This window comes from Pithys albifrons, chromosome 16 (assembly GCF_047495875.1).
Source record: "Pithys albifrons albifrons isolate INPA30051 chromosome 16, PitAlb_v1, whole genome shotgun sequence".
NCBI classification, from domain to species: domain Eukaryota; kingdom Metazoa; phylum Chordata; class Aves; order Passeriformes; family Thamnophilidae; genus Pithys; species Pithys albifrons.
The window spans coordinates 4,347,729-4,370,545 of NC_092473.1; the positions used below are offsets into that span (position 1 = coordinate 4,347,729).

At 39.8% G+C, this 22,817-nt stretch overlaps 1 protein-coding gene across 25 annotated transcripts in view; it reads left to right on the forward strand.

Moving 5' to 3' along the window:
- RBFOX1 (RNA binding fox-1 homolog 1) overlaps positions 1-22,817 on the forward strand; it is a 795,203-nt gene that overhangs the window by 335,387 nt on the left and 436,999 nt on the right. Inside the window, exon 1 of one of the 25 annotated variants that reach the window (XM_071570948.1) lies at positions 21,596-21,778. The exons of the other annotated variants lie outside the window; for them this stretch is intronic. The gene's annotated coding sequence lies outside the window, so the exon portion shown is untranslated. Of the gene's footprint in view, positions 1-21,595; positions 21,779-22,817 lie in introns of those variants that run through there. 25 annotated transcript variants of the gene reach the window in all.

A 22,817-nucleotide genomic window follows, 5' to 3' on the forward strand; every position in this document is an offset into this window, starting at 1 on the left:
ATGACAAAAGCTGGATTAATTGTCTTCCTTAATCAATAAATCCACCTCTGAATTTGTTTAGTGTAAAATAATATTTATAGACTGAAAGGCATGAGCAAAACTTGCCTGTAGTTTACTTGCTAATTATGGAAATGTGTGTGGACAGCAGTGTTTTTATTCCCTTGACTCTTGCTGGTGCTGCTTTGGATTTCCCCTGCTGAACTCTGAACTTGTGGGAAATATCTCTGTGTTGTGCCAAGAGTGTCATTCAGTCCCTTCTCATGCCAGAGCTTTGAGCGTTAAAGCAACATCATCATCTTTGTCAGGCTGAGCCAGTGACTGCCAGGGGTTTGTGTCCTTATCTGTACAATTTGGCACATACAACCAGTCCTTTGGACTCCCCAGTTATCAGATGCTTTCTAGGAGAATTTCTTTTCTTTGTGATGTATTTCACTGTAAGGAAATGATATTTAAGCAGCAAGTCGTTCGCCTGATTTCACACTGTTGGTTATTGCCCCTTTTGTGACAGCACAGAATTGCATTATGCTTTATGTCTTTTAGTTGTCTTGGCTAATGGCATTTCTGTTTAACAGAAACCATGCTAGAACTGCAATAAAAAGTGCTGAGTACAATATACACTAGAGGGTTAATCAGAAATTCCTGAGAGAATAGTAAAGCATACACATTTTTACATTTATGGACACTGAACCAAATCCATTTTTTTAATGGCATGGATTTTTTTCCTTTATTAAATGATGGAGCTGGCCATATATATTCTTGTCATTAATCAATAATTTCTACTGTTTTAATTTTATGTTATGAAAGGCTAGAAAGCACAGCTGACTTAGGGAATACTAACTTGACTCAGGTAAATGATTGCCAAAGGATGGTGATTTATTTCGAAATCTGGGAAAGATCAGAGTGAATCTTTCCACCAAGCCTTTTTTTATCAAACAGAATCAGATTTGCCAAGTAACGGAACCAAAAATCCTCCACTTAAGTCAATTATTTCAATCTCAATTAAAAATAATGTTCTTGTCAGAAAGCATTTAATCTAAGTAGTTCTGCTGGTCTGAGTCTGCTGCTTTGTTGACTGAACACCTCTCTTTTAATGGTATTAATGATATGAAAGTGTGAGTATGTGTAGGCAAGGCATAAATGTCTATATTGTACTCAGTCATAAGTAGTAAAACTGTGCTGAGCTGGCTACAAGTTAAACTGTTCCCTCCATCATATGATAAAACAGACCATGATAAATGTTAATTTGTGGGGTTTTGTTTTATTGTTGTGAAATTATCCACCATATTTATAAATGTATTTTTACCCTGGTAGCAAAGGAGTGCTATATTGTAGAGGGGTGTTTTAATTTGATCACTCAGCAATAAATGTAATGTGTTCACCTTTTTCAGGACTGCTTTTTGTTTATTGACTTTCTAGTTAATTTTTAGATTTGTATTTTAAGTATGTGTTGTTTATGAGGTCATTTAAGTGGCAGCCCCTGGTGCAGAATACAAGAATAAATAGTAATGATTCCTAGTAAAGTGTTCAATTGATGAACTTTTTAATTTCAGTGTGCTTGAAGGTAATGAATAGAAGTAATCCAGTTAGTTGGATTAACCTGAAAGTTCCCAGCTCTGTGGGGACACAGTACTGTAGAGTCTCTTCCCTCTGGCACTTGTTGAGCTTGAACCAGTCCTAACTGACTAAGACAATCCTACATCTGTTGAGTAGAAAGCAAGATCTGACCAAGGAATCCTGTACAAAATGGAAATGAAAAGGGAACACAGCAAATCTCTGTTTATGTGCGTAGCAAGTGTTGGTTAAGCCTCATTTAGGGGTTTAGTCACATTTTCCTTTCAGGGTGACTCCTTCTATGCTTAAATGTGAGCGTGAGGATAAGTGTGCCCAGCTCTGGGCACATGCACTGCTCAACTCCAGTTTGTGGAAGGGCTTACATGTCCCAGCATGGACTGTTACCTTGGGAAGTAATGAAGCAAAGCCCTCTGGCTGGAGCTGGAGCTCAGCAGAACTCCTCAAGAAGACACTGACTGCATCTGCATTCTTGGCTGCACAGACTGCATTGGTTTGGTTCATTTTTCATCTCAAACCCCTGGGAACTGCCCTCGGGGATGAAGGAACAGAAGAGACATGGCAGCTGCTTGAACACTTTTTTCTTACAGCACAACAGCTCTCCATTTCCATGTGTGAGAAATCAGGCAGGGAAGGCAGGAGAATAAACATGACTGAGTAAGGACCTCCTGGTGGAACTGAAGTATAAGAAGGAAGTGTGTCTTGGGAAGAATATAGGGATGTTGCCAGCATATGTAGGAATGGGATCGGGAACGCTAAAGCACAGCTGGAGTTTGGAATGAGGCAAGGAAGTTGAAGAACAGTAAGAAGGGCTTCTACAGATACACTGGTCAGAAAAGGAAGAAGCAAGAAAATGTACCCACTCCTATAAATAGGAGAGGAAATCTGTGGCAACCAGCATGGAGAAGGCCGTGGGGCTTTCCCTTGGTGTCACTCTTCCCACATCTCTCAAGCCCCTGAACCTCAAGGCAGGGACTGGGCAAACCAAGATCCTGCCATTGTAGGAGGAGATCACGTTTGAGACCACCTGAGGAACCTGAGCCCACCCAAGTCTGTGGGACCTGAAGGAGTTTGTCCTGGAGGAATTGGCAGATGGAGTTCTTGGGCTACTGCTTGTGATATTTGAAGTCATGGCAATCAGACAAAGTCCCCAGGGATTGGAGCAAAGGGAATATAAAAAGGGTAATAAGGAGATTTAGAGAAGCTTCCTTTGGATAATTTGAGAAAGTATTTTCCGTTTAAAATAATCAATACATCCTAAAAGGAAGTTTTGTTAGATTTTTCCTTGTCTTTGGGCTATGGACTGGTGTTTTTTGAGAACTTGAATCTACTCAGGCAGATCAAATTGGGTGCATTTCACACCCAAATACCTCAGCCCAGCTCCTGGTGACCAGACCTGGAGAACTTCATTGCTGTTGGAATATTTGTGGTTTATACAGCCTAAAAGCCTCTCAGTGGACTTTATAATGAGCTGAGAGTGTGACCTGCATTGTTGTATTTGCCCACTTTAAAGCTTGTTTCTCTAAGGCTGCACACAGAGCCCCTTCTACTGAACTAATAATATGGAAGGGGAGTGACTAAGGAATAACTCAAAAGATCCTATTTTCTGTGTCTTTTTATTCCCGTAAAACATAAAAAGCTGCTTTGTGGTCTTCCCTATAGCCAGTAGTCTGGAGAGATGTTTACAGATAAATATATTAAAATACTTAAGTCATTTACTTATAAATCATTATAAAAAGCAGCAATTTTAGGAAAGTAAAATCAATACAAATTGCATATGGCTCATGGGATACGTTTTATAAACTGGGTGTTTTTGTTGTAATAAGATAAACATCTATGAATATTAAGCCACTTTTTTTTTTTGCAGCTCAATTTTAATCTTTCAAATATAGAACAGAGACTATTTTCTCCTCACGATGTAATTTCAATTCCCATCTTTGCTGATGGCATTTATGATCATAAATAGAGATATTAAAAAAATAGAGGCACAAAATTTGCTGAAATGATTTGCTGAGCAGGCTGCATGTACATTAGTGAAAGATGCTTAAGTAAAGTTAGAACTTTAGAAAATACTCTCCTTGATAAGTTGTTGCCATAGTGAAGATTGAAACTTTACTGGGTTATAGCAAATATAACTGAGATTGTGACCCTGGAATGAATTTAATGTTCTTTCTTCATGGAATAATCAATCCAAAAGTAGAATAACAATAGAAACAATTTAGGAAGTTTTGCTGTAAAGTGCTTAATTCTTGTAAGAATTTGTGTTGTGGGATTTATTCATTTTGATACTAATTTTACAGTTTGCTGGTTCTGTGTGCCTTTATATCCAAATCAGTGTGTCATGTGAAAAGGGAATAGAGGTGGCTTGTAATTAGGGGAGCTGCTTGCAACTAGTATTTTAGAAAATACTTGAAAAACAATTAAGGGGGAATAACAGTGATTTTAATACCAGCAGAGAAAATAAATGTCAGGTGTTTGTTGGAAAACTTGCTTCAGGAGTGCAGTATTTAGAAAACTAATATTGCTGAAATATAGACCAATTTCCCAGTACAGATGGTGAATACATTTGTTAAACTTGTTCTAACTTTTCTACCTCTTTATTTACAGTATAACTTTATTTCTCAAAATACGTCTGCATGAAATTTGTGGAGATTTCTGGGGGCTATTAATTTGCATTTTTTAAATTACCCAGTGAATGCAGGTGCCCATTAATCATAAGGGGAAGAGCCACCTCTCAGAGTGACAATGTGTCTTAGTCAAGAATTTTACACCAGTGTGGAGTGAAATAATTCCAGAAGATAAAACACACAGGGCTCTAACCTTATTAAAACGTGCCAGTAAATAATAGTTGTTTGTTACTGGTTTAATTTCCAACATTTCTGAGGTAATTAGTTAAGCAATTAGAGGGGCTAATTGTAAATAATATATACCCATTGTTACTTTGGTTAATAAAAATGGTAATACCTGTGCAAAACACAAGTGCTTTCGATGACATAATGTAATAATATCTTGGAAAAAGCAGAATAAGGCAAGAAGAAAACTCTAGGTATGTGTAATTCCAGATTAAGTTTCCTTTGGATTGAAAAATACTGTCTGGGTGTGGGGAGTGCTGTTAAACTGGGCAGGCAAAGTGCCTCTGTCTCACTGTGCTGTTCACTTGAATTAATTCCAAACGTAAAATTGTGCCAGACTTTTCTGTGTGAATGACTTGAGAGAAAATATCATTGTTTTCACAAACCGAAATCAGATATTTAATCTGCCTCTGAAACTATAGTTACTTCTGAGCTTTCTCTTTGTACATCTCTAAAAACATCTCTATTCTATAGTGGGAATTCCTGCCCTGGGTTCATCAAAGCAGAGTTAGGGCAGAGCCATCTACAACTGTCCATATCCACCCTGGAATATCTCGTGTCATACTTGGATATTTCTGTGCTCCCATTCAGGGCTATAAATAACTTGTGGAATCAGAATACATTTTCATGTTTTCATGTTTGAATTTGAATAGTAGGAGTGAGTCTTAGAAATGTATGTATGGCCAAACTTCGCGAAGGAAGACTTGGGCAGGGCTGTCCCCACGTGGGTGGGCCCTTCCAGCCTGCGCAGTGGATTTCAGGTGAGGCTCAGCGTGCGCAGAACTGGCCCCACCGTTTCAGTCCTGAGGTTCATCTGCCACGGCCGAGCGAGCTTGGACAGTGCCAGTGAAGTCCTCAGGACTAGAACCTGCAGCCCCCGGCATTTCCCAGGAGGTCTCCCATCCAAGTACTAATCCGGGGCTGACCCTGCTGAGCTTCCGAGATCTGACGGGCTCGGATGTCAGGGAGGCATTTAACTGCCCGGAGTCTTAGAAATAATCAGAACCCAATGGTTATATTTCTTATTTGACTACTTGAGTTCTCTTTCCTGTTTCAGTCTGATTTCATGAGAAATTAAGCTCCTGTGATTTCACAGCCTGACCCCACTGCTTGTCCAATAGGTTCATATACTGCAAATTTAATCTGGAGTGTGTGCCTGCGTGAAACCTTTTGTATCTCATTTATTTTCACTTTACAGACAGACTTTTGCTCTGTTGACATTGGTTGTGGGAACAGTATTCATGTTTATTGATGTGCCTGTGTTTGTACACTGTGGTCCCCTTTTTTTCCTGGTAAATGTAAATAATGTGTGTGATTTGAGCACAGCACATATTGCTCATTTAGCCACTCACTTACGTGGTGTTTGGATGCAACTTAGTGAAGAGCATTATTTTAAAAACATTTAGAATTTTCTGTTGTGGAAGTAGGAAGAGAAAATCAAGCAAAGGCAAAATGCGTTTAGTTAAACATAGTAACATTAAATACTGTACTTAAGATTCACTAGCTGAGATCTCTCCTGAAGTGTTTGGGGTTTTTTTCCCTGCAGGATGAAAATGTAGGACTCAGGAAACATGGATAATGCAGCTCTCAAGTAAGATAGAAAATAGTAGCAAATGAAACAAAGCCCTGCTTTAAAGTCCTGAAACAAAGTTGTAATCCTTGTGGATAGATCCTAGTAAGTTCAGTTCCTCTATAAAATCGAGAAAAGGGAATGATTTCAGCATTATTTTGTATCCTGTTTCCCAGCCTAGGGGCTCTGGATGATAACTCTGCATTAGCAAATGCTTGTTTTCCAGAGTGGAGTTTTCCTTCCCCTGCAGTGTCCTGGGAAGGGATTTCTGCTCCACTGGGGGAAGGCGAAGGAGAGGCAGGAGTTGATTCTAAGAATGTTCATCCCTGAGCCCAGTTGTGAAGGTGCATCAGGCATTCAGAACATGGGAAGCATCCTTCTTATGGCCACACTTTTAACAGTTCAGGAACCTGCCCCACAATTTGTAGGTGCAGAGTGACCATGCCTTAATCTGGGATTCTGTAAGGGAATAGCCAGTGTATTTACACACAATATATTTATATATGTGGGACTTTATAGATTTCACACAAGTGGGCATGGCTGTTCAGTGTCTTCAGTGGAAATTAATTTCTCACAGGTCTATAGCAATAGGAGTCAAAAAAGTCTATAATTGTATATCTTTTAACATCAAAGGTCATCTATTTGCACAAAATTGTGTTTTCCATGTGTATGTTCTGTGAAATTCACCATTACACGTGTACTGGGTATAGTGGAGATACCACAACTATAAATTTAGGCAGCAGATAAACAAACAAACAAAAAAAGGCAGAGATATAACTGAGAAAGCCCTAATTTTGGACTGATCTAATAGAGACTTTACTTCTTGAAGTCTTTGAGCATCTTTAAAAGCCTTTTTCAGTTGCAGGTTGTTGTTTTCTTCCATAGTCAGCACAGATTGGAATTTGCTGCATTCTTTAGAACATTACTCCAGTGTATGTTATTGACAAACAGGTCATAAGACATAAAACTGGATAAATGGCTTGATTTTAGTCTGGCATCCAACAGGATTATCTGTAAAAGCTTTTCTCCCTCTGCCAACAGGGGAATCATTCTTGCAAATTCTTCAGTGGCAGACCTTAGTCACAGGTAAAATCCATCCAGGAGGAGCAAGAACACTGGAAGGTCTCTTAATTAGCTCTCTAATTTATGGTGAAAATAGATTTTTTACCAGTCATGAATAACTTGTAACCTCACATGGTGTTACTTACCTGAAAAAACTCTTTGGTTTGGATTTCAAAGCAATCAGCTGCTTTCTGGATGCAAAGTTGGCAATGAATATCTTGCTTAAGAAGCAGAAATTTACTCCTTCATCTAATGAGTGAAGAAACAAACTGAAATGAATACAATAAACCAGGTTTTCCTAAAAAAGAAGCCAACCAGTTGGATTTGCACTGAAAAGAGCAGTGCAGGCGTATGTCATGTGTCATTAGAGGAGGGAACTGGCGACAGTGTTATTCATTATGTGGTCTCAGAGTGCCCTAAATTGGAGTATAAGATTATTGGAAGGGTTGATTTCCCCAGATTACTGCTTAATAGTGACTAAAGGGCCCACATTACTCATATTTGCAAAGAAAATAGTGCCAGCAAACAGCAGTGCTTGACTGGGATGAAATGTGGAGCCTTCAGGGTTTTAGCTTGAGATGCAGCTTAATTGTGTGTCTCTTGCTTAATCCAAATGTCCCTGAGTCTCTGAGGCTGCTGTGCTTTCAGCACTTGCAAATTGATCCAGCACTTTCCAAAGTATTTACTGGGGATTTTTTTTCTCCACTGTTTTCTAAACAAATTGTTATAACTTCACAGACTAAAGTAGGTTTCCCCATTTCTCACTGTTTTTCATTACCAAGTTCCTGTCAGCTGCTGTTTCTTTCCTTTATCTGTTAAAACCTCTGTAATGTCAGGGTTGGGAGAGGGTTGGAGTCTGATGGCAACACTGGGACCTTCCTTTTGCCCTTCTGGAGGAATGGCCAGGCTGGGTTTGTTTGCTGGAATCCAACTGGTGGCTCTTGAAAATGGAATATGTGTCATAAATGACTTATAAACAAAAGCAGTTCATATTTTCAAGCAGAATTATTAAAGTGCTTTGAGGAAGAATTTAAACTGTGAAGCTTCTTTTATTTTTAGGGAGTATATGTAAGCCCTGCTTGGACAATGTTTTGCTTAATTGATTGTGGGGTGTCCACAGAGCATTTTTGAAGAAAAACTGAATTAGAAATTGCCTTAAATTAAAAAAAAATTGCAAAAAACCCCCAGCAAAATCATGTTGTATTTAACCCATGATACTTAGAATGTCTTTGCCAGATTCCATGAAGTTAAGCCAAAATACTGCTTTACTGTGAAAGAAAATTATGTTATTGTGTGGATTGAAGTGCAGAGGAATGAGCTTTAGTCCAGCACTATGTTGAATTCTGGTGTGCCACACAAGACTTGGAACTGCTGTGCTTCTATTCCCTGATGATGAAGGGGGAAAACCCCACTCTCTGCATAGTGAAAATGTGAGGTGCAAGTAGCAACTTTTATATAGAAAATACCTTGGCAAAGGAGCTAAGAAGTCACCCTGTCCATCTACTTTAAAGCAACACATGGAACTAAAGTATTTCAATGTTCTTTTACAAACAGGGAGATGAGCAAAGGAGGAAATTACTCCTATCCTGTCTGCAATAGTCCTGATTTCTACCTTTGCTGCAATAGATTGTAAATTTAAATAAAGTACAAGAGAACTCCCAGATTCTGAAACTCATATTTGCAGTCTTTGGATTCTGGGGATGGCTTAAGTCTTTTTGGATCAGCATGTTGACTCAGGAAGTAACTAAGATTAATTGGTAAATCTGTAAATAGTGGGGAATTAAAATCAGAATCTTAAATATATTCAGAATCATCTGAGCTGATGCACCTTCTGAGTTTCACTGATCCCTGAGTAGTTCATCTCTTAATGTCGATGTTGTGCTCTTCAAAAAGAAAATTGCTGATGGGGATTTTTAATTGTTATTATTTCCTTTAGCTTAGAAGATTAAATAGCTGTCCTACAGTGCTCAGCAAAATTTCCAATGAACAGTTACAGCTTCTGTAGAACAGGGTTTTTTTCTGGTATTTGTTAGAGACATTGCTCCCTGAATTCAACCAATTCAACAAATTCAACAAATGAATTCAACAAATTCAACAAATGAAGTTATTTATTACATTGTATTAATTGCACATCTCTGCCTTTCAGAAATTGCTTTTGCAGTTGGTATTTCTGCAGCACAATAAAATATTAACTGTGCAACAAGAAGCGATACTGGAGAATCCCTGAAGTGTCATGCAATGAATACAATGGATGAATTGATCAGTGAAGGTGTCTGGGGTGATTTGAGATGATTGGTTTTAATGCAGAGGAGAAATTCAAGATGCAGAATGAAGTTATTCTAGTTCATCCTGAGATGAGAACTCAAAATTTGGAAACAAATTTTTTGTCTAGAAGGAGAAAATCTGCATCAAGAGTTACACATGAGATTTGAAAACCAGAAGGGATAGTTAAGGCAAACATACATGAATGATCATTTTGTTTGTGATGATTATTTATATCTCATAAATTTTGGGCTCAGTTATTAGGGGATGAAAGCTCCATTCTATTGTTCTGTATAAAATCCCACTGAACTGATCATACTTCTTTCACTTCCATGTAGCAAAAATTATTTTTTTCAAGGTTATATTTTTTTCCCCCATGCATAGTTTCATATTGTTCTGCCATCCCTTGGGCTATGAAAGGACATCTTTGGTTATATTATGTTTTCCCTAAATCAAAAGTACTTTCACAGTGTCAGGATTACAGGGGAACAAGTGGGAAAACCTTGTCCTTCAGCAGGGGACACCTTGTCCTTCAGCAGGGGACACGTTGTCCTTCACCAGGGGACACCTTGTCCTTAGCAGGAGAAACCTTGTCCTTCAGTAGGAGAAACCTTGTCCTTCAGCAGGGGACACCTTGTCCTCAGCAGGGGAAACCTTGTCCTTCAGTAGGAGAAACCTTGTCCTCAACAGGGAACACCTTGTCCTTCAGCAGGGGCACCTTGTCCTTAGCAGGGGACACCCTGTCCTTCTGCAGGAGAAACCTTGTCCTCAACAGGGAACACCTGGTCCTTCAGCAGGGGCACCTTGTCCTTAGCAGGGGACACCCTGTCCTTCTGCAGGGAACACCTTGTCCTCAGCAGGGGACACCTTGTCCTCAGCAGGGGACACGTCCTTCACCAGGGGACACCTTGTCCTTCAGCAGGGGAAACCTTGTCCTTCAGCAGGGGACACCTTGTCCTCAGCAGGAGAAACCTTGTCCTTCAGCAGGGGACACCTTGTCCTCAGCAGGGGACACCTTGTCCTCAGCAGGAGAAACCTTGTCCTTCAGCAGGGGACACCTTGTCCTCAGCAGGGGACACCTTGTCCTCAGCAGGGGACACCTTGTCCTCAGGAGGGGACATCTTGTCCTTCAGCAGGGGACACCTTGTCCTTCAGCAGGGGACACCTTGTCCTCAGCAGGGACACCTTGTCCTTCAGCAGCATTTGTTATTTGCCCTGCTCTGGTTTTGCCTTTTCACTTTCTTCCACCTCTTCCCCTGCCCTCTCTAAGGTGTATTGTGACTAATTTAATGGCCTGTGTGCTGGATGTCAGACCAGATGATTTGGTCCCTTCAGTCTTTGATTTCTGTAAAATGTGTGAAGTAAAGGTGTTCCAAACTTGACTGAGCTGGTTGGTTACTGTCACAAAAATCAATTACAGGCTTTGTGCCTCAGTATTCCTGTGTGAAAAACTTGGATATTATTTAGCAGCCTCAGACATCATATATATTTAACATTTGGAAAATAATGAGAAACTTAATCTAATTAAAATACTCATCAAGAAAGCAAACTATTTGGATTTGATCCTCCACATATTAGATCAAGCTTTGAACTCAGATCAGGTATTAATTGCTATTCAAATATTACACTTTTTGTTGAATGTTTGCATGCCATCAGTTGTTCCATTGCACAGTTGGTTGTCTCATCCTTGCAATGTTCTGCTGTTGCTTCTCAAGGCTGAAAGATGTGGTGCTTTACCCATCCCACTTTCTGTAACCTTCATGTTGATCATGTTTAGATCTGTGAAATACTGTCCCAAAATGCAGAGCATGTGAGGGAATGCTAATGGAAATTGCTGTATTTATTTCTCTCTGTGGAGAAGTCTCAGTGTAGTGTAATGGTGTGTCTCAGGGCTAGAGATCATGGAATTCACCTTCACAACAACAGCAATTTACTTTGTGCTGAAGATGATGGGAGACAGCCCTTTGCTCAGAGCAACAGCTTTGATGTTGTGTGAAGCCAAAGCCTGAGGCACTTCGATAACACATATTAAAAAGGACAAAACTTATAATATTCAGAGAGTAAATATTCAAAACTCCCTTATTAATCCCGAAACTGAGCACTGTGGTTGTTGGATATAAAGCCAAATGGAGAAGTATCTTGTCTGGAGGTGGGATCTCTGAAAGCAGCAATGCCCAGGCAGCCTCAGCCAGGCAGGGCAGCAGTGCAGTGTGGGCATGGGGCTGGGCAAGGGGAGCCCCTTCAAATGAGACCTGCACCTCTGAGAATAACTGCAAATCTTTAGTTGCATATGTCTCTGGGAAGAATCCGTGGTTTTCCTCAATTTTCCACAAAAATAAAGTCAATGTGTATTTCAGCTTCACACTAAGAGGTTTCTGCTTAGGTTTTGCATGACCTTTGCCTGCACAATATTTGCAGTGCTTGTTTACTCTGTAGACTGAAAACCAAACCTTTGCCAAGAGCCAGAAACTTTCATTCTGTCCCCAGCTAACCCTGTGTCCCTCTCATTATTGTCTGTGTTCAGCTCTTCAACCCAGGGATGAGCTGGGTTTGCCATGGGAGCCCTGGAAGAGCTTTGTTTTCCTGTCACAGAGTTGCACCACTGGACGGTTGTGGTTGTAACCTAAAAGCTTCATCATTTCATGACCCCATCAACAGAGGCTTATGATAATAAAAACTTTTTTGTGGGTTTCACTCTTCCCAAGAAGTAAAACACTTGCTCTGAGTTAGACTGTCACCAAAGCATTTAAATGGTGGTTTATATGTCAGGGCACAGAACATGGACCAGCTCGAGCTGCTCGAGCAGCTTTGCTCCAGCACGTAGATTTTGTGCCAAAGAATGAAATCATGTCCTAATGATGTTTAGTTAAGCTCTAATAATGATCTTAATGCAACCTATTGTGGCTGCTGTATTGGTTCAGCTGTTTTATTGTTTGTAGAACAGCTCAAATGTAACTCTCAGTTTAAATATATGTGATATTACATAGTCAGAGTTTGAATTGGTGTTTCCTTGCATGTCTGGGTTTGCTGCAGAGTTGTGCCCACTGATGGTAACTGAAGTGTTTGCTAAAAATTTTAGGAATATATTTGAGCAATATACAGTATCTATATGCATGTTTTAATGCAACTGCTCATAAAATATGTGGGACTTATTGAAGAAATCTCTTGGATATTTTTGAAGTAAGGCTTTGTCTGTAAAATTGCCATCTCAAATGCTTCTCTGTTCTCTAGAAAATAATTTTGTTCATTTGAAAGAGAATCTCAAGTACTCCAAATGAAAGGATTTTAAATATTCATGTAAGGAGCAGTGAGAAATCTGATGGAAAAATATGGAAAATTTGAAAGCCAAGTATTATTTTATTGTCTACATTTTAGTGTGAAAAGTAAAAGCCTCAAGTGTGTGCATTTCTGGCTCTACTTTTGCGTGACTTCTCCTCCAGTATCAAAACCTTAAAATCCTGTAATAATTTTATTCTATTTTCTACTCAGTTCACTGTAAGACTAAAAGGATTTTAATTAGACCCACTTCACAAGCTGTACTGAGAACATCAGTGGTGCCTGTTCATGAAATGAAAAAGTAAATGAAGCAAAAAGATGCTCTATTCTCAGGCACGTTTTATTGGGGTTGACAGTGTTAACTTATTTAGCAGGAAAGAGGCACTTTCTTCAGGGCTTGAATTACTGGAGGAATTCTGGGCTCTGTGTCATCCAGAGGTTGCATTAGAATATCATAAATAGTCTGTCTTTCCCTTTAAAATTTCTATTAAGAACTCTTTTGGTTAGCACACAGATTGCATATTAAATGTGTTGTGTTCCTTTGTTTTTGTTATTCAGGATGGAATAACAGATGCCATTTGGAGCAATGCTCTCAGTGTGGCACTCATAAACTTCCACACTGTGCCAGAGCACCAATTTGTTCAGCTCCTTTTCAGGCTTTTCAGGGGGATCATTAGAGTTCTTTAAGAAATAATTCAAATTTTTCAACTGTGAATAAATCTGGTTAAAATACATGTAAATATCCAGGTCTAGTGAGAAACTGGCGTATGGGTGTAATGAAGCAAAGAGGGCAAGAGCTGCCATTATTACAGTTCTGAAATATTTTGTACAAAATCTATTTGCAATTCACTAATTTGATATTCAGATGCTGTTTGATGTTGTTCCTGCAGCACCCCTACTTAAATTAACAGCACTGAATTGTAACCTAATAGAACTTTCACCCATGCTTTGATTTGCCAGGAACTATTAAAAATTAGACATTTATTATTCAGCAAAACATTATTGTGTATTTTCTCTGATCAGTAAGCAAAATTTTAAGGCAGTGAAAAAGTTCAGAAAATGGCAGTTGAGTTTTACATCAAGTTGTCATTTCCCAGCACTTAATAGCTGCATAAATGTTTAAAGCCAAGCAAAGTTTTAAAATTTATTTTTAACTTCATTCCTCCCTCTGTCAGTATTAAATGGCCTGTTTTACTTGCAGGTTAAGAGAGGCTAATGTATAGAGCCCATGCCATGGATGGGGGCACACAGTGGCCTAAAAACAGGGAATAGCATGAGGCTACATTTGGATTTGCTCCTTGCCATTTGCAGTGTTTTAACTGGCAAACTGCTCCTTATTCGTTTTAGTGGCCCTGGTGGTGGATCATGTTACAGCCCAAGGAGACACTGAGCAGGGCTGGAGGGGTGGAGGGGTGGCAGGTTTGTCACAGGTCACATGGTGAGCTGTACATTGTACCTGCTGTCCCTGTGCTCTGCAGTGCCACTGCGGCCCAGGAGTGTGTGCAGCATGGCAGAGAGCAGATGGTGTGGCAGTGCCACCTTCCCTGGGAGGTGATGTCCTGGCAGAGACACTCTGAGGAGCTGAATTTCTCTGCTGTCCCTCATTCCCATGCAGGGCTCAGGTGTTGTTCAGCTGAGCAGTATCTGTGGCCAGTTTGTGAAGCAGAACTTCCCAGTGCCTAGTTCCTTCATCCAGTTTTTATCAGACTTGCTTTTTGTACTTCTGGTACAGTCAAATCTAGTGCACATTCAGTGGTTGAAACTTAGACAAGGGGTTTTGTTTCCTTATTCCTCCTCTAAATCTAACCAGGCATTGGAATGGGCTGCCCAGAGAGGGGGTGGATTCCCCATCCCTGGAGGTTTTTAACCTGAGATTGGCTGTGGCACTGAGTGCCATGATCTGGTAAAGGGACTGGAGCTGGACCAAGGCTTGGACTCGATGATCTCAGAGGTCTTTTCCAACCCAATCCATTCCATGATTCTATTCTATGATAAATCAGACAAATAGTATGTCACTTGTTCCCTCCAGTGCACAAGAGGGAATATTCCCTACTTGATTCAACTGGCTTTATCTCAGGAAGCTTAGCTTAAGTATTCTTCCAGTATTAGAGTTATTAACAGTAGTCATTACAGATTATTACAGATAACACTGATGAGATTTTGTTTCATTTAGCTCGTGCTTCCTCAGAAAGCAACATGCTAAGCTGCTCCTCAAACTTTCTGAAGTTTTTATCCCTATCAAATATTGTAATCTAATATATAAGCTAAGGAACTTGTAGTTGTTGCAGGACATTTCATACATAGTCTTCTGAAGCAGAATATTGAGTGGGCAGTGTAATATTTTATTGCAGTTACTGAGTTTTGCCTTTTCAAATCAGCAGGGGAGAAGTGGCAAAGGACCTTATTTCAAGCATTGCTTGGCTTTATTGAAACAGGCAACTAAATGAATTAATTTAGGTCTTGAAAGAAGCTGTGGTTTGGTTTGTGGTGGTTTGGTCCCCCATCTCTAATTGTTTCCCAGTCCCTAAACAGAAATGCTGTGCCTTTGTGTGTGTGGGATGAGTGGCATTGTCACCCCATGCTTTAATCCTGCAGCTCCAGATATCTCCTGGTATCTTGAGACAAGGAAAACTTTCATCTGAGAGAAAAGGTTTGGAGCCTCCGGCCTGATACTCCACAGTAACTGATAGAGGAAACAATCAGCTACATCTTCTCTTTTCCTTTTTTTTTTTTTTTAATGCCACATAACTTACTGGAAGACAAGTGAAAGAAACTGAGTCCAGGCTGGGACACAATGAAATATCAACAATTGGTTTATTCATGTCAGTCCAGAATTGTTACAGTAAACCAGAGACCCCGAGGTCAGACAATGGCACAGGCAGAATGTTTTGCTGTTTTGATTTCTAAGGTTCATATTATTGTATCTCCTGTCTCTGGATGAGTATTTCCCAGCTTTTAAAATTCATATAACTATGTTGTACAATTCATCATGGAGAGCTTTTTGTTAATTAGTTCAGTACTATGTGCTTAAACACATTATTGAAGGGATATGGAGGTAAACAGTCAATGAGTGGGAGCAGGACAATAATAACTTTGTTGTTTATTATATGTTCAGTCAGCAGCTCTACAGTGGTTTGTTTGTGCTTTTAAATGCAGATAAAGGTGCAGCACAGAAATAATAGAACTTTGAATTTTGTGCCTGGTGTGTTCAGTACATCAGCTGAAGATTAGGGATCTGTTTCTACAGAAATTATCTTTTTGATGGTTGAATTCCAGGGTTTAGAAGTGGCAGCCCATGTGTCTTAAAGATGGTCTGAGCTTTCTGCAGCAGATTCAAAAATACAACTCTCTCATCAGGACGTCACACTATACTCCCAAAATTCAGTGTTGCAATTAACTATTGCAATTAGCAACTTCTCCTGAAGTTTTCCTTCTTGTTTAATTCACCTTTGTTTGTCTTTGAAACTGGACCCAAGATGCTAAAAGAAAATTTAAGATGTTCAAAAAATTTTCAAGCTTTTTTTTTTCTTTAATTTAGCAGATGGGAGGCTTCAGTTAATACAATCTAGCCTTTTAAATCTTAATTAAAACTTCTTTTTATGTTATGTAGAATTATCAGTGGACAAAGCACTAGTGTAGGACAGTAAGGAAGGAGAGAAGGTGCATGCTCTGGTAGGGGTTGTTATTTTCTTCAGTGTGTTTCTTTTTAATTTCATGTCCAAAGACCATGTGAAATGGAAAGATCTGCTTCTCAGGCAAGAAAAAAAAGTGTTCTTTTTCAACAGAGATTTGGTCAAAAATGTTGAATTTGAAGGAGGGAGGAAAAACCATATTCTGGTATGGGAGGGGGGAATATCATGAATTTGTGGTACCAATTAGTGGATAATGGGGTATAGATGCAGTGAGAGTTTCTGAAATCATCTTGCTTTAAGGGATATGTACTTAGTACATATGAGAACTGTAAATGAACCTTCTCAGTCTCTGCCTAAACTGATACAGAACCAATGACTTGACTTTAGAATCTATTTGTAAATGAGGAATTGTAAATTATGGCTGCCCCAAGGAGCTTGGGTTGGAGCCTTCCTGCCACAAGGACACTCAGGGTAAGCAATAATTATTATCCAAATACTTTGTCAAGGGAGGGAGGAATTGGAGAGGCATTGAGCTCCTGTAGATTCCAGGAAAACACACTCCCAACTGAGGAACATGAGAATTCCACTTTGCCCTAAGTCTCCTTTCCAAAGAAGGAGAGAGGATTCTCAGTAGCCAGATCCACACTCTCTGTGTTGTTGAATCAAGTGCTCTGTTTTTCTTTCTTCAACTGTGTCAGTGATTGCCTGGTGTCACTGTGCAAATCTCTCTTAATTCCCAGTCTAGAAGGACTTGCTGATTGCTGGTAATTCTTTGATCACTTCTTCAAACAACTGATCATAATAATTATAATGCTCTTATTTAATGAGGCGCCACTCCTCTGAGGACTAAGCAAATATTATTTATGGCTCAAGTAATTCAGGTACAGAGAAGTTTAAATCATCGTGTAGTACCCCAGGGAGGGCTGCACTATTTCTGTCTGAGATGTCTGAGAAGAAATACAAGTGCTTGCATCCTATAAGATTTGCTCAGTAGATCTGATGTGCCTCAAATTATGCAACTTTTTGTGCATAAATATGAGGACATTGCATAGATCTTTGCTGTGATGGATTCAGTTGTTTACAAACAAACAGTTCCTCCAAGATTTACTGCAAAGTATTTTTCACGTGTTTTTCAGTCCAGAATATTTTATACTTTTCAGCTCAACTGTCTCTTCTTCCTCTACTCACAAAAAAACTCCCAAACTTTTATAAACTTTGTGTGTAGGGACAGTAGTTTTTAGAAGGCCTTGTTGTACCTAATTCCTGCATATAACAAGCAGTGGTGAGGAACAGGAGTGAAAAAAAGACCTTCTCGAATTACAGCCTCTTAACTGAAGTACCTCTGCCAGCACAAAGCCCTGACAGCCACATGAATAAGGATTGTCCTTGACAAGAAATAACTCACTTTGTTCAAAAGATGGATTAATCCCCACCAGAAAGTGCTGTTGACCTAAGTTACGACTTGGGGCAGAGTCCACTCGACCAGCAAAGTGCAGGCTGCCCTTTCTTTGATGCTTTTCACTGAAGAATGTCTGAATTAACCTGTTGTGCAGTTTCATAGTGTTGTCCTGCCAAGCCTTAACTCCCACGTGGGATTGCCCTGGCACAAGTGGAGCTAAATTAAAACCAACACTTCGAGTGGGAAAGGCTATGGAAGAGTGTGCAAAGAGAGGCTTTCACCACTGTACTCTGAGTAATTACTAAAAATAAAATTATCTGAGGGTTCACCAAGTGACTTTGTTCACTTGACTTTTTATTCCCCCCAAACCCTACCTTTGAAGGGTCTCTCCAGTGATGCTGGGAAGGCTTGGACTAAATGGCAGGAGGACATTGCAGGGAGCTTTCTGCAGAGGCCCTGGGTGCCAGGCAAGCAAAAGGAAACATTTGCAAGCACCTCTTGGCCAAACAAACAAACTGATTACCTTAGCAAAGCACCCAGTGAGGTCGGCCTTGCTGGCCTGTCCCTGCAAGCATTACCATCCATGAAATTCTATTTGCTAGTTGGCAGTCCATGCAGTCTCAACTGGTTCTTCCATCCATGATTCATAAGGGCAAAGGTCTTCAGAAATTTCCACATCATCCTGAACTATTCTCTGTCTCTTATAATCTGTTACTTCTTCCCCTCATATTGCACCACAGTGCTTTCCTTTGCACCCCCCAGCTCTCCCACAGAACTCCTCATTTCCCTTGCATATTACCCTTATTTTCTTTTTTCTTATTTTATCTGAATTTCTTGGTTCATGGAGTGGAACTTGATATCTGCCTTTCTTATGTCTGTCTTTGAATCAGAGACTAGCTGAATATGACAAGAATTTATACCAGGGACAGATTTTGTTCATTTCAAATAGAAGTGACCTATGGGGGAAAAGGATTTATTGAAAGGTAATGACATTTTCTGCTAGTTCAAAACTGAAGGGAGCTGGAGGGTCACTCAGTTCAGTGGAAGGGGCAAAAAATTTAAAATGGATGGAGTAGATTAAGACCATCATGTTCAGATGCCTATTTTTCCACTTGGAGCATGGAAAATTCTAGTAACAGGACTGGGGGAGGGGAGAGAAGGCACAGCCAAAAGGGTAGAATGTGCAATATTATCTTTAAAACTGTTACATGAAAACAAAATGGGGATGGCAAACCTTACAAAAAACATTATGCAATGTTTTCAACCGATCAAGCAGATAAATCTTTCATTTGCTTTCATTTTTAAGTGCAGCAGAATAATGCTGGAGATAATCAACTGGAGAGATGAGCTCTCATGTCTCTTGAATGTGTGCACCATTTTATAAATGTAGTTTCATGAATGGATATTCAGAATTGAGGGTATGTTTTAGATTCCAGCACCAGAGATGCCAATTCCCCATTGAGAAGTACGATGTGTTTAAATGGATAAATCTTAGTGTTGAATATCTCTTGATTGAGAGCACTGAGGAGGATCATTGCTTGGTTTCATTTATTTTACAGAGATTTGAGGATGCCTCTACTAAAATTTCTGGGAATTGTTCATCCTGAAGTCCCAGCTGTTTCCTTCCAAACCAGAGAAGTTTAAATGTGTTATCCTTGTAGATGTGCCACATTAAACATCAGGGCTGCCTCCAGGGATGGTCACTGAGCATCACCACTGGCTGCCTTTCCCCTCTGAAGGGGCAGATGATGCCTTTAAGATTTGTAGCATATAGATTTTTAATAGAGCTGTATAGTTTCTAACACTTTAAAACAGAATTTAACAGTCACCAAACCCCTTTTTCATGCTTGATCAGATTCTTGAAATTTTGTTTGATGTTCTTTTCAAGGGAGAAAGATTTCAGGAAGGACATCCTGTTTGGGACACATACTTAGAAGGACATAATAAAATATCCTTGTAGTCAAAGCAGGAGGCCCAGGAGCCTTGGAGAAGCTCCAAAGGAGGCATGTGGTGTGAGGATGATGATGGGGAAGAAGTAAAGGGGTCTTAAGACCTCTGACTGAGTTCTGAGGGAGACCTGAGGGAGGTTCTGGAGGCAGACAAGTCTCAGGTTGGGTGTCTCCATTAGATAATTAATGTGTGTTACAAATTTGTAGGAGCCTTATGTTGTATCGTGCATTTATGTATTCACTGCACCTAAAAACACTTTTATTAAAGACCTGCTCACTATTTTATCTACAGTAACATTGTCTAGATTTTTTTTCCTTCCATTTTAGGCATCATATTTTAGGAAAAATCTCTTAGTCTTCTGTTTAAATACCTCTTCTTAAGCAAAGAAACAGTGGCTTGAACTCTAAACTGGGATTCTCAGCAGGCACCAACAGCAGCAAACATCTGAGATAGTTCAGGCAGGATTTTCTGAATAAATTGAACACACATTCCTTATAAAACCAAGAACTAAATTTGTTTTTAAATCCAGAAGACTGATGGGTTTTAAGAATTTCAACAGTAAAAACATATGGAGGAGTGTGGTGTGTTGGTGTTTTTTTAGGGTTCCTTCACTTTTGAAATAAACTTTAGTTATTTTTTTTTCACCAAAATCAAACTACTTCTGAGAAACTGCCAAAAATCAAGAGTGTTATTGTAAAGACAGTGAGTGGAGAATGACCTCGTTTTTGAAGTGTTCTCTATTTTTTCCTAAATGAGGCTGTATGTGGTTATGACCCTATTAAATCAGTACAATCATAATCTGAATAATTTACTACTGTGAGGTAATTGTATGGGCACATCTTTGAAAAAATAATTTCGTTTTACCTCTACTTGAAACTGCTTGGAGTCTTTAAAATAAATTTCATGGTTCGGTAATTTGAGAAATCATAAAAATTATTACAATTAAGGAAGTGGTTAATAATGTATATCTTGTATAGTGGTATTATGGAAACCAAAGTAATTCCTGTTTTAATTGTAAAAATATAAAATTTAAGTAGTGGCAGGGCAGCTACTCATGTGGGGGTTAATCATGGGCTCACTGTGGAGCTGATGAGAAAGCCTTGTGTTCTTCTTGCTGCTGGAGGGTTAGTGAAACAGCAACCCGAGGGAAGGGAGGGAAGGGAGGGAAGGGAGGGAAGGGAGGGAGGGAAGGAAGGGAGGGAAGGGAGGGAGGGAGGGAGGGAGGGAGGGAGGGAGGGAGGGAGGGAGGGAGGGAGGAAGGAAGGAAGGAAGGAAGGAAGGAAGGAAGGAAGGAAGGAAGGAAGGAAGGAAGGAAGGAAGGAAGGAAGGAAGGAAGGAAGGAAGGAAGGAAGGAAGGAAGGAAGGAAGGAAGGAAGGAAGGAAGGAAGGAAGGAAGGAAGGAAGGAAGGAAGGAAGGAAGGAAGGAAGGAAGGAAGGAAGGAAGGAAGGAAGGAAGGAAGGAAGGAAGGAAGGAAGGAAGGAAGGAAAAGAAGGAAGGAAAAGAAGGAAGGAAAAGAAGGAAGGAAAAGAAGGGAGCAAAGGCACTGCCACTGCACAAAGAGTTAAGCCATTTTTCTATTTACATGGTTTATTTCACAAGTGTCTGACTCATTGGGCATAACCAGCACAGTTAAATTACAAAATTACTATTTGGTTCTTTTTTATTGACTACAATTCAAAGCTGCTTCAAGCCTTCCAAATTTAATCCCCCCAGCTCTTTGCCAAGAACATTACCTTTTATTTTCAGCATTAAAGTGTGTAAGATACCCCTAAGGCTCCGTGTGAACTCACCCTCCATGAGAGGAGCTAACAGAGTGTATCAATTGCTCATGATTTCCCATTCTCCTGTAAATTGGGAGAGGCAGGAGGAGCAGTGGGACGGGGATTTTGTGCTGTCAGCAGTTCCTGGGCAGGCTCTGGCTCGGTGAGGTAATTAATTGTGCAATGTTTGCAGCTCCTCACTCGAGTCACCAGTGAGCAACATGTCAAAACTCAACTAATAAGCCCTTTGCGTGGATTTGGAGGTGCTGAGTTTACCTGAGCTGGGGAGGACTATTTCTCTTCCCCCTCTTTGGTTCACATGAAGTTAAGACACTGCCATGAGATGGTTAAAGTGGAAGGAAAGGCCTTTCCCCAGGGACATGATGAAGTTTTCTGTGGCTTTGTCTCCTGGCAAATTCATTGGGTTTAAAGTAGCAGAGAATCTGTGAGTGTATTTTGTGAATTTGTTCTACTTGTGTCCCACCTCCTTTACTCAGATGGGGAGTTTTCTTATTAGTTGATTGCATTGCAGGTGTAAAATGTTTATTTATAACCATAATTGCTTAATTACAGTACTTCTTATTTGTGGAAATGAGTGCTGAACTTACAGTACAAATTTTAACAGGTGCCTTCCCATGTGTATTTCGAATATCAAATACTAAGCCTATTTTTAATGGAATTACATTTCCAAATGCTTCTCCCAGTGCTGACAAATCAGTGTTTAGCAACAAAAAGAATCAAATGAAAATATTTTGAAATTGATGAATTTCTCTGTGTTTCTAAAAGAACTTGTAGTTTTAAGAGCACTCCCTGCCCCGCCCCCAATATTTCCCTTATTTTAATCACTAAACATGGACACTGCTTTCTAAAATAACCTACAAGACAGTTATGGACTTTATATTTTCTAATGTTTCAAAAGATAATTTTTCATGACATTTTGGTTTTGTGTCGAGTTCAAGATAAGGAGGAGAATGTGGTTCTAAGGAAATATATGTAGGAATATATGGCAGCACTTGCATGTGTGGGTGTTTCCTATGCCATAAATAATGTGTGTGGTCAGGTTGGATGGGGCTGGAGCCACCTGGTCTAGTGGAAGGTGTCTCTGCCCATGGCAGGAATTGCCCATGTTGGTTATGAAACTGATTCTATTATTTCATTTTGGCCATATGTGCTTTAGGGGAGGTTTTTTGTTTCTTTGGGGGGAATTTTTGGTTTGGGTGATTTTTTTGGTGATTTTTTTTTTTAAGGAGTCAGGTCATTTGTTTCACTTCCTGACAGTTCTTCCCTCTTAACAAGTGATGTTTGCTAACTTTGCAAGAGATAATAAGTCTGCAAATTATCAAGGTGAAGGCAGAGTGTGCTCAAATAACAAGTATTTACCACCAGCAGCAGCTACTGGTTTGCAGCTGGTGAGGTGTTTCCAGAGAGAACCATAAATAAGTCAAACTGCACTCTACATCTGAGCAATAATCATGGATTTCTCT